Genomic DNA, 12717 nt, shown 5'->3' with positions numbered 1-12717 from the left:
TACAAGATAGATAATCAACTGGTTATAATATGACATATGTATACTGTATTAATGAATTTGGATTTTTTGGGAGGGGTTCTTGAATACTGATTAACAGATGACACCTATATTATAGAAAATTTGAACATAGAAGAGACAGAGAAACCAGATTATTTATAAAAGTAGAGAATTGTGTATAGAAATAGTTGACAAAATGGGCACAATTCAGCAAGCAATAGAAAAAATGAACAAAAAATAAAAACAGTGAAAATGAGAGCGGAACAAACAGAAAAGAAACGAGCTGGTAGATAAAAGATCATGGCGATAAATAAAGATTTAGAAGTCTCACTCATACATTTGGAGATGGATCGTAGAGCATTTTATTTAGGATTCTAAAATGTCACAGAGACTAAAGAAGAAGATTTAGGAATGATAATAACAGAACTGATAGCGGAAGCCTTGCAAAGAGACAAACAGGAAATCCTGGATGAATTGGACAAAGTATATAGAATCTACACAAATTATGCCAGAAGGCATAGATTGCCAAGAGAAGTACACATCAGGTTTGTAAGATAACGAGAGAAGAACCGATGATTTACAAAGAGAAAGAAATACAAGCAGATTCTGAGAAGGTTGAGAGAGCAGAGAAGGGCTACCACTTTTTGGCAACACAATTGACCAAACAGAATATATTATTCAGGTGGTTAGTACCAGAAGAAATGCTATTTCTTGATAGGAGAAGATTAAAGTCAACAATTAAGACAAGGCACAGGAACTATATGATCAACTTGTGGGGAAGAAGGAAGAACAGAGTAGCAGAGAAGAATTAGAGTCCAAAAGCCAAGAAGAGCAACAATAAGAAATAAAAGAATCAGAGCAGGAAGAAAGAAGTAGGGAGGAGAAAGAACAACATGAAGAGGAAAGTGCAAGAACAAGAATACAGAGACACAAGGGTCAATAGAAGGCAAAGACAAAGAAGAAATTAAACTATTATCAGTAAATATCAATGGATTAAACTCACCTACTAAAAGAAAGCAAACATTTGTAAAATTAGTAAAACAAAAAATGGATATAGTGTTCCTGCAGGAGGTTCATATTAAAAAGCAACATAGGAATTGTTTAGAATACCCCAAATTAGGAATCCTATATGTAGCATTGGCAGATGAAAAAAAAAAGGGATAGCTTTAGCGAAGGGATAAAAGCAAAATTAATTTATGCTGATATAAAAGAAGAAGAATAATCGAAATGATAATGGGTCAAAAACCATTGTTAGTAGTGGCAATTGCTCCAAATAAGAATCAGAAGGAATTTTACAATAAGTTACATGAAAAAAATATAGAGATAGGACAAAGGAATATTTGTATGATTAGTGATTATAATGCAGTAGTGGATATCAAAAATATTTTATTTTATTTCAATGTACATATAACAACAATACATTAACAGTATACATCTCTCATTGCTTATATTCATATTAATTCATACTCCTTCAGTATTTATTTTCAACCTTACTCTCTCCAAATGCATACCACCATATCAGTTAAACATATCTAGTAATTCCATTATTCAATTTTCTCCCTGTTTTCATTTTATTTTTTAAATAAAAAATTCTCATTTGGCAAGCAATATGGTTCCAGGTTTCACATCTCAGTACAAACATGAACATAGTTACCTATTCATTTTATTTGTTTAATTTCATGTTATGTCATCCTTATCATTATTAAACATTAAGCTTGTCTTATCCAATCCCTATTCATATTCTCTTATCTTATTTTACAATATTATCTAAAATTCTCATCTCGATTCTATGTTCATTTATTCAATTCAAATCCTAATATATCTCCTTCCATTTTTCTTAGTATATTCTCATATTTTATTTTACAATGTTATCTAAAATTCTCATCTCCTTTCTATTGTCATTTCTCATGTTATTTTTTTCTGTCACATTTTTCATTTTATCAATCCTTATCTGTAAATATAATAGTTCCTTCTAGTTAATAATTTGAGTTAACCATGTTCATTCTTCCTTAATATCAATCTCTTTATCTAATATAAAACACAAATATATATAAATATATTTCTCAGATTCCGCATTATATTTTCTCTATAAATCATCTATACATTACAAAATGCTATTTTCAATATATTCTTATACACCCCAACACATTGCCTTGCAGAATCCCCTTCCTTATCCCTTTTTTTTTCACCCATTATCTCTCACTCTTTGAATAGTGTATCTTCTTTTCATCCTTGTTTGTTTCCTGTTCCTCTTTATTTTCTGGTCCTTTCTCTTAATTTCCTTTTTCCCCATTCTTATTCCCCTCCTTTTCTCCTTCCAGTTATTAAACTTTTCTCTCCTTTTGATTTTTCTTTTGCACTTCCTTTTTCTGCTTTTCCCTTCTCTCTTTAACCATTTTCCAAACCATTCTCCCTTTTATCATCCCATCAGACTACAAATTTTTAATTCTAATTCCTTTTCCCTCCCTACTGAAGTAATTGTTTTGTCCTTCTGAGTTGGCTTCTTTATAAAACTCCTCAACCTTTGGTTTATTATGTTCTTGTGAATGCTGAGTCACCATTTCTAATTTCTGTAGTACATAGTGACACATTTCAAGTTTGATTTCTATCATGTCCTTTGTATCTTGCATATCTGATCTTATGTCTTGTAAGTCCAATCTTATATCAACAAGTAGCTCCTCCATTATATCTTTTTCTTTCCTCTTCCTTAATAGCTGAAATCCTCTTCTTTAGTAGATATATTCAATCCCTGAGTCCAGTATATTATTTCAGCCAATATCTTTTGAGTTTATTTTCAACAATTCATGCTCTTGAATCTTTATTCCAAGTCCTCTAATTGACCTCTCAACTGTTTCCTAAATTACTGGCAAGAGTAAAGTTACTTTTATTTTCTTTCAAATTCCAAAATCCAAAGTCTCAAAATGACCAGACACTTGTTTTAAGACATACTAAAGTTTTCCTGTACCATCAAGTGGTGCTCTTGAGTCTTTTTCTTTTTAACTTTCTTTGTTGAATATAATATTTTTATTAAGTTCACTAATTTCAATCATTAGCTATTCTTTTCAACACACTCAATTCCAGCATTTAATTATGCCCTTTAAGTGCCCACAGTTCAATATCTGTCCAGTTTAATTTTTAAAACTTTGTTGTGTTAATGTATTTTCCTTTAGATTTCTTCTCCAGATTAGTCCAGTAGAATAATCAAGTCCAAATTTAAAAACCCATTTTCTTTCTCACTTTCTCTGGTCGCCGCTTCCACATGCTTTCCTCAAAAATAGCCCTTTAATTTGATACCGGAGTACCTCAAAAGTGATGTCCTTTGCCTGGTTCACACTCTGCTCGCTATTTTTCTCTCCAGCACAAAACTTAGTTTCCCGGAATGTTCTTCGTCTTCGCCGTGGCCATTTTAGGACCACTGCTGCAGCTTGCCTTTGAGAGGTATCCTGTCAGGGAGGGGAGTTGCAGCTCCCCTCGACCCTCCAGGCAAAATTTCCCCCTTCTTCACCACCCCACCAGGGTGGCTCCGGTCTTGATCGGGACCCTCCAGCAAGAGAGTTCGGGTGAAACCGTGCAAGATCGTGGATTCCTCACCGACACCAACGAGGAACAAACCGGAAGTTTGATATCAAAAATGATTATGTAAGTAATAAAAAAATATAGTGAAAAAGAAAATTCTACCAACAGCTTTTTTTGAGAAGACAGAAGAATTGAATTTGATAGATATATGGAAGAATCTAAAACCAAAAGAAAATAAATTTACTTTTTATTCCTATCTTGGTCAAGGATTGATATGGCCTGGATGAATGGGGAATTGGGAAAAGAGATAGAATCAATAGAAATAATGCCTAATAGACAGACCATAACCCCCTCAAAATAATCTGTAGAGGCCAAAAGAAATCAAGAAAATGGACACTGAATCCACAGATCTTAAAAGAAAAAGAATTTACTCAAAGGAGTAAAAAAATAATTGGAGTTATTTTTTAAAGAAAATACGAAATAGCATACATCATTACAGACCTTATGGGATACCATGAAAGCCTATATACAGGGAATAACAATACTTTATACTGCAAAGAGAAATAAAAAGAAATGGAGAAGTGGAGTGAAACCAGCGGTGGATGGACTCATACGTGTGGGAGATTGTAACATTGGAGCCCTTCCAAGGTGTTTCCTGGCCTGCAAGGGGGTGGGGGTGAGGGGAAAGGAACCTCTGAATTGGTTTTATCTCCTGCCTTCTGCCTTCCTGCATCGAGGAAGTCAAGTGGCTGCCAGCGATGCCCTCAGGGGAAGATGTTGCAAGGGACTCAGCTTGATCCCCTCCTCTCAGGAGCTTTTCTTCCTCCTTGCCAGAAGTACTCACACGCAAAGTGCTCACTGCCCCTCTGGCACCCGACAAGCCTTCTTCCCGCTGGGCATGTGAGCACTCATGGTGAAGAGGAAGAGGGGGTCAAGCCTCCCCCTCACAACATCTCCACCTGAGGGCATCGCTGACAGTCACTTCCTGTGGCTCAGGGGGTCTGCACTCTTCCCACTGCTGCTCAGCATCCTCGATGCACTGAGGCGGGGACAGCAGCCATGACATTGGTTTGCTAGGGAAACTGCAGGATTGCCCCACCTCTCCTCCAGCCATCTGGTCTTCAGCAAGCTGCGGTCCACCAAATTTTTCTCATGGACCACCAGTGGCCACAGCCCACCAGTTGGTGACCACTGGTTTAAGATGCTATTATACAAGGCCAAGACCACAGACCGCATAGGAGTGGACCCAGCCACATCAGGTTCAGCATTGGGCTTGTCTGACCCAAATGATTTACTGTTTTCAGGCCCTGCCACAGATAACAAGATTCCCTCCTCCAAGTTATTCCTGGATGTCCTGCGATAATGGGCACTACCAGGGGCATATCCACCCCTGAGCAAGAGTGACAAGAGATTCTATAATGTGGCCCCAGACCTCACTGTGGCATTACAAATGCCAGCAATAGACGGGCCTGTGGCAGCCTTAGCATCCTCCACCATCATGTTCACTGACACAGAGGATGCCTTAAAAACAGAGGACAAAAGAACAGAACTGATGCTCTGGAAAACACATCAAGTGGCTGCCTGGGCAGTTAAGGCGGCTATGGTGACCACCTTCTTCAACAAAATCTCCTTCCTCTGGCTCAGATGCAAGCAAAAGTCCTGACCGGTAACCTCCATACCCATCAGTATATAAACTAACTGGTAGCAGCAGCAGAATTTTCTGCTGATACCACACTGAACTCGGCCAAATTTGCCTCCAGGGCCATTGCCTCATCTGTGACAGCCCACTGACTACTGTGGCTCTGTCACTGGCAAGCAGACATGAAATACAAGTGGAAGCTATCCTCTGCTGCTTCAAACGTGACAAGCTATTCGCAGAGGCCTTAGAGCCTATACTTGTAGAGACCAAGGACAAAAAGAAAGTCCTACCCTCTATGTCCAGATGCGCTGACTGCCATCCCCCACCCTACTTTCAAAGGCCCTCATTCATGCCAGCATATATCATATCTGACTTTTTGCATCCACAGATGGTGTGTTTCCAGTGTCAGATCGCCAATCCGACAGAGCTGGCTATAGAGACAAGAACAGATAGCAGTTCCAGTCCAAATGGTCGTTTTAGCAATGGAAGTCATCCCTTTCATCACTTGAATGAGCCAGATGACTGCAATTCCAACCCTCCTATTGGTGGCTGTCTAAGTCTCTTCACAGCTCAATGGGAGGAAACCAGCATACATACATGGGTCCTGAATACAGTAAAACTAGTTCTCACTCTCGAGGTTCTTCATTCATTGTCCTGTCTCAAAAAAACAAAACAAAAAGAACCCTCATGGAGGCTGCAGTCCAACACTTGTTGGACATTTGAACCATCCAACCAGTTCCAGAGAACCAGCAGAGACAGGGGTTTTACTCCATTCTGTTAAAGGCCTCGGGTGGAGAGCGATCCTGGACCTTAAAAGACTCAACATGAATGTGGTATACAGAAGGTTCAAAATACAGTCCCTCCAGTCCATACTGGAAAGCATCCAAGATGGCGACTTCCTGATGTCAATAGATTTAATGGAAGCATACCTTCACATAACTGTTTTATTGGTTCACCGACAATTCCCACATTTTGCTATGCGAACTGGCACTACCAATACAAGGTCTTTCCATTCGATCTGTCTTCAGTGCCCAGAACATTCACCAATGGCAGCACTGTCTGCTCACCTCAGGACTATCCCTATTCGTGTCCAACACTATCTGGTTGACATATTGATCCAATCTTCCTCTCACCTCCAGGCAACAGAGGATCTACACTTCACAATCTGGGTCCTCCAGAATCATGGATTCTCAATCAACTACAAAAAGAGCCACTACCAACCAGCTACTACACCTAAGAAAATACATAGACACCACATCGTACACAGTCCCCCTGTCCCAGGAATGCCAGGACAGCATCAGAGCTTTGACGACTCGGATCCAATTGGACTGTACAGTGCCCCTGGCCCTCCTCTCACAACATCTGGGCAAGATGGTGTCCTGCATCCACATTGTTCCCTGGGCACATCGGCATGCCAGGACTTTACAGTGATTGCTCCTGCCTTATCAGAGATCTGGCAGGACCAACTCAACCACCAAAGTCCGGGTCCCACCAGAAGTACTCCAATCCTTCCAGCGGTGGGTGTCCCAGGCCACAGCCAAGGGATGTACCTTCAAGGAACCAAACCATCTCACCATCACTACAGACACCAGTTTGTTTGGCTGGGATGCCCACCTGCAGACCCAGATGACCCAGGGACAGGGGTATCAGAAGGACTTACAGAACAACATCAACTGGCTAGAGCTTAAAGAAGCCCACTTAGCCCTCAAACGGTTCCAGAACAAAATCTCTGGTCACCATGTGCTCATACTAATGAACAACATACCCACCACGATTCATATCAATCACCAAGGGGGCACCCACTCCAGGTCTCTCATATGAAAGGCCAAGCACTTGGGGCTCTGGGTGGAACGACATCTCCTATCCCTGAGAGAAGAACATATATCGGGAAAGGCCAATGTACAGGCAGACTGGCTCAGTTGAGCCACAGTCGACCACTCAGAGTGGCGCCTGCACCCCGGCCTGCTCAAGGCACTGTCCAAAAGTTTCGGTTCTCTTATCCTGGACCTGTTTGCCATCCCATTGAACAGCCAACTACCCAGGTTTTACACCAGGTTTGCAACACTGGGGGTGGAAGTGTTCAATGCACTCTACATGCCATGGACCCGAGGGCTACTATATGTCTTTCCTTTGCTTCCCCTCATCCCACGGGTAATTGGGTAGATACTGGTGAAGAGAGCAGAGATCCTGCTCCTGGCTCCTCACTGGCCCAGAAGACCATGGTTTGCCAACCTGGTCAACTTATTGGTGTCCAGGCCCTGGAGGATTCCACCAGACAGAATCTCCCTCAGTCAGGGAACTCTCCTCCATCCAGAACCATAATGGCTCCAACTAACCATTTGGCATTTGAGTGGAAAACTCTGAGCCTGGACAACTTTTCCAGGTGACTTGATACAGACCATCCAAACCTCTATTAGGTCATCTACCGACTAGATCTATGACTCCATCTGGAAAACCTGCACCTGGTGCTCCAAAGCATCTATTGATCCCCTTTCAGTATGGGTGGCCCAGATTTTTGACTTACTGCAGGAGGGGCTGGACAGGGGCTTTTCCGCCAATACAATACAATACACAGAGAAGTGGCAGCTTTGTCTTCCATGTTATCTTGCAGGAATCTGGAGACCCTTGCACAACATGATATTGTGTGAAGCTTCATCAGAGGCACAACTAATTTACATCCTCATGGTGCACTGATATCCCACCCGGGAACTGCCTAAAGTCTTCCAGGCTCTCTCCTCTGCGACCTTCAAACTGTTGTGCTCTGGCAGCCTTTGTTTCCTCACCTGTAAGGTGGCCTTTCTTGTGGCAATCACTTTGGTGAGATGCATCTCTGAATTGGCAACCCTCTCAATAAGGGAGGACCTGTGCATATTTCATCCTAACAGAATGGTTCTACAATTATATCGTTCATTCCTTCCCAAGGTTAATTACTTGTTTCACAGGGAACAGGAATTTTACCAGACTTCTGTCCTGGCCCAACCCATGCCCTAGAGAAGATATGCCACACTTTGGATGTCAGGAGAGCTGTCCGCATCTGTGATGACCCAGAGTGTAACACAAACATAACAAAATCCAAAACGTAAATAAATGTCCTTTAACGCCTCCAACTTGGCCCCACAGTTCAGTTGGAGATAAAACATACTCAAAAATAGTCTTCAGAAGAAAGCAAAACAGTCCAAACTTAATGAGCAGATACAGGTGAAATAAAAAAACCAAACAAAACTACAATGATGAAATTTCCACAATGGAACAGGAGAAGTATTTATCAAATTCAAGGAGATAAGAAGCACAGTCTGTTGGAAGGATGCCAACCTAGATAACTGCAAACCAAAATAAAACATGCTTTGTTTCCAGCATTTGCCAGTACGCAGATCCAAACTCTTATGCAGTTTTCTTACCTGCATCCCATGAAGAGGATCAAGACCCTCTCCTCCTAAGGAGACCATGTCTCTCCCTCATCCTCTCCTCCCTGTGTGCCCTAGGATGGATAAGGGATGGGCCTGGGTCCTCTGACTGCTCAGTTGGCGTCTACCCTTCCCCAGCCTCCTCCACAACCTCTGGAGCCACACTTCCACTTCCTGTTGGCTGTTCCTCCTTTCCCTCAGAGTCAGTCTCCACCAGGGGTATAACACTATTCCCCCTGCAGGACCCCCCTCCCCCAGGACTAGGCAGACGAGGATGTTGAGGAAACCAAGCAGGGAAGTCATGGACCAAACGAGGAGCATGAACATCAGTGACATTGACCCAGGTGAAGTCCTCTGGTCCATAACCTTTCCATGCCACCAAATACTGAAATTGGCCCCGCAACTGGCATGAATCTCAAATGCTATCCACTTCGTACGCTGCCTCTCTCTGAGGGGCTACTGGGCCCAGCGATAGTGGAGCTGGTCTATACGGGCTGTCGGCCGATACAGGGACTAACAGGGATCAATGAAAGACAGGATGGATACGTGTGGTCCATGGCAGGGAGAGGCGAAAAGCCACAGGATTGATCACTGCTTCAACTGGAAAAGGTCCCAAGTAACGGTGAATGGTTTTTTTTTTTTGATGGCTGTGTCATCATTAAGTACTGGGTAGAAAGCCAAACCTGATCGCCTACCACTAAAGGCAGAACTTTGCAACGATGTTGGTCTGCAAAGTGTTTGTAGTCCTCCTTGGCTCTCTCTAGTTGGTCTCAGACCATGTGGTGCATGGCTTTTAACTCTTCCAAGAACGTATCCACTGCCAGAACTGGAGAGTCAGACGGGGATAAAGGAAAAAGTTGTGGATGAAAACTGTAGTTGGCAAAGAATGGGGACACATGGGTGGATGCATGTTGAGCATTGTTGTAAGTGAATTCTGCCACCAGCAGCACCTCCACCCAATTGTCTTGTTAACTATTGCTGAAACAGTGGAGATACTGCTCCAAAATAGCATTCATTCTCTGCCCCCCCATCAGTTCCGGAGTGACAACAGATACACCTGAACCTGCAGTTCTGCAAGTAGGGTCTGCCAGAAGCATGCTGTAAATTGTACGCCCCGATCTGATACTACTCGGTCCAGTAACCCATGCAGCTGGAATACATGGGAGATAAACAACTGGACTGATATCCTGGCCGTAGGAAGACCCACACATGGAATAAAGTGGATCATTTTAGTCAACATATCCTCCACCACCAAAATGGGTGTAGCACCCTTTGATGGTGGCAACTCAGTGATGAAGTCCAATGAAACTGCCCCCCCAAGGTCTTTCTGGCATGGGTATTAGCTGCAAGAGACCAGGGGGCGCACCAGGAGCATACTTGGTCTGTCAAAAGATCCCACAGGACGCCACATATCCTGACACATCACGCTTAAGTCTTGGCCACCAAAATGTGCTAGCAATTAGGTGCAGCATTTTGAACACCCCAAAGTGTCCCGCTGCCAGACTATCATGACATTGATGTAGCATAAGGCCACGAAGAGGACCTCCAGGCACATAAATGCAGTCATGGAACCACAACAGGTCCCCAATAGTCTCTTGTCTCCCATTTTCATCCAGTCCTCGACATCGACCTGCCACAAAGGAATCCTGCCACTGCACCTCCTGAATCCTCACTCAAAGGTCCACAGGTTCCTTGGTGGCCTCAATCCGCTCCAACGGAATCACCGTCCGGGGCAAGATTTTGTCCTCCCTTCAGATATACTTGGGCTTCCTGGATAGTGCGTCAGCTACCCACTTGGAACATAGGTCACCCAGAAATCAAATCAAGCAAAGAACAATGACATAGGTTTTCCAATTTACTATGATCTGTGTGAACCTCGATCTGGTGACGAACCCCCTCCAGGTGGTGCCGCCATGTCTCAAAAGCAACCTTAATCCTTTTTGTCAGGCTACAGAATTTTTCCCATTCAATTAACAAGAATGAACTTCTGAAAACCAAACGTATCAAAAGGAAACCTTTACTGAGATGAGAAAATTCATGAAGGGATTTAAAGCAGCGTCTAAGGTCTCTCAGGCATGCAGAAATAGATAAGGGAGTTTAAAACCCCTCCCTTTATCTTGATGTGTATTTAGTAAAACAAAGAGCCAACAAAGTAATTCCCCCCACCCCCTTTTTAGAACGATCTTTTTCAGTTTCCCAGGGCATACCTAATTCTCCACCCCCTTTTTAGAACAATCTTTTCCAGGGTTTCCCAGGATACATCTCACTGTGGAATTTTTATGGTCTTTTCATCCCCTGGCTGTCTCTCCCAGAGGTGATAGGTTCCGGCCATCTGGGTTTCATCCCTCCGTTGTATCATGTGTAGGTTATACAAATTTGATATAAGATTAAATATATTCAGGTTACATCAAGAAGGATTTCTTTATCAGTCCCCCCCTTTTCTTCTTCCATTGAAGAAATGACAGATACACGGATCTGACATCCTGCCCTCCTTAAAAAACAGGTCTATCTGGAAAAAAACAAAAATAATGCATTACATTTACAATTTGGGATGGTTTATTAGGGTATTTTAGGTGGAACTTTCATAGTAATGTGGGTGCTTTTATATGTCATTTGGCTACCCACTCATTTTCTGAGGAAGAAAGGTGTTTCCAAGCTACTAAATATTGTGTGGATCCTTGGTAAGTGCACGAATCAAGGATATCTTTAATTTCAAAATGTTGTTCCCCATTTACCATGATGGGAGTTGGAGGTGTGGGAAGGGGAGGTCTGAGGTTTGAAGTGATCTCCAGTTTGAGCAAGCTACAGTGAAATACTGGATGAATCTGCCTAAGTATTTTGGGAAGTCGAAGCTCTACCGTCATGGGGTTAATAATTCTGGAGATGGGGAATGGGCCAATGAATTTTGGCCCTAGTTTCTTAGGGGGTTGTAATGATTTTAAGAAATTTGTGGACAAATATGCACGGTCCCCAATCTTGAAAGGTTTAGGATTGCAGCGTTTTTTGTCTGCTTGAGCTTTAAAAACTGCTCTAGCGTCCTGTAAAGATAATCTTATCTAATCTGGCCACTTGGCTTGTAAGTTATTTATCCACTCCTTAAGGGAGGGGACTTCAGGTTCTTTGGTGGGTAGTTCCAGCATGGGGTTGAATTCTTGGCCCGTGGCTACCTGGAATGGGGTGAACCTCGTGCTGTTATGGACTGAGTTATTGTATGCTACCTCTGCAAAGGAAGAAGATCAGTCCAATTCTCCTGTTGGTGTTTAATAAAACATCTTAAATATTGTTCTAATACACTGTTAACTCTCTGTTGAACCATCCGTCTGGGGGTGACTTGATGACGACAACCCCTGGGAGGAGCCTAATAGGTTTAAAAACACCTACCAAAATTTGGATGTGAACTGAACACCCTATCTGAGATAATCCGTTGGGGAGCTCCATGAAGGTGATAAATGTGAATTAGAAACATCTTTGCCAATGCCTTGGCAGTTGGGATCTTTTGGCATGGAATAAAGTGAACCTGTTTGGAAAAAATATCAATTACAACCCAAATGACAGTATTTCCAGCACTTTCGGGAAGCTCCACTATAAAGTCCATAGAAATCTCTTTCCAGGGTGCAGAAGGGTCTGCTACTGTCTGTAAAAGTCTAGGAGATTTTCCTTGTCTTCTCTTTGCAGCAGCACAGGTGGGTAACTTGCAACATAGTTTTCAATGTCCTTTTTGAGAGACGGCCACCAAAATTGTCTTTTGATGAGATGCAGGGTTTTTACAAACCCAAAGTGTCCCACTATTTTGGAGTTGTGGCAGCATTTCATGAGATCCATTCTCTGGCTTGCAGGGACATAAAGTTTATTTTCTACCCAGGCCAGTCCATCTTTGAGTAAACAAGAGTTTTTGTTAGCCTGGAGCCAATCATCCTTAAGTAGTGACTCCTTAAATATTGACGTCGTTGTGTCTTCAGTCGGTGATGATTTTTTTTTCTCTTTTGCCTGAGTGATTACTTTGGCTGCTAGTTGGGTCGGTTGGATCATTGGTTTTATAACCTCAATCTTTTTGCTGTTGTATTGGGATTTTCTGGACAGTGCATCTGCTAAGAAGTTCTTTCTCCCAGGAAAATATTTGAGAGTGAAATTAAACCGTTTAAAATATTGAGCCTACCTTGT

Source organism: Pseudonaja textilis, chromosome Z (assembly GCF_049901715.1).
Source record: "Pseudonaja textilis isolate UNSWEBS1 chromosome Z, rPseTex1.2, whole genome shotgun sequence".
Classification (NCBI taxonomy): Eukaryota; Metazoa; Chordata; class Lepidosauria; order Squamata; family Elapidae; genus Pseudonaja; species Pseudonaja textilis.
The sequence above is the reverse complement of the archived record's forward strand: the minus strand, read 5'-3'. Positions refer to the sequence as shown.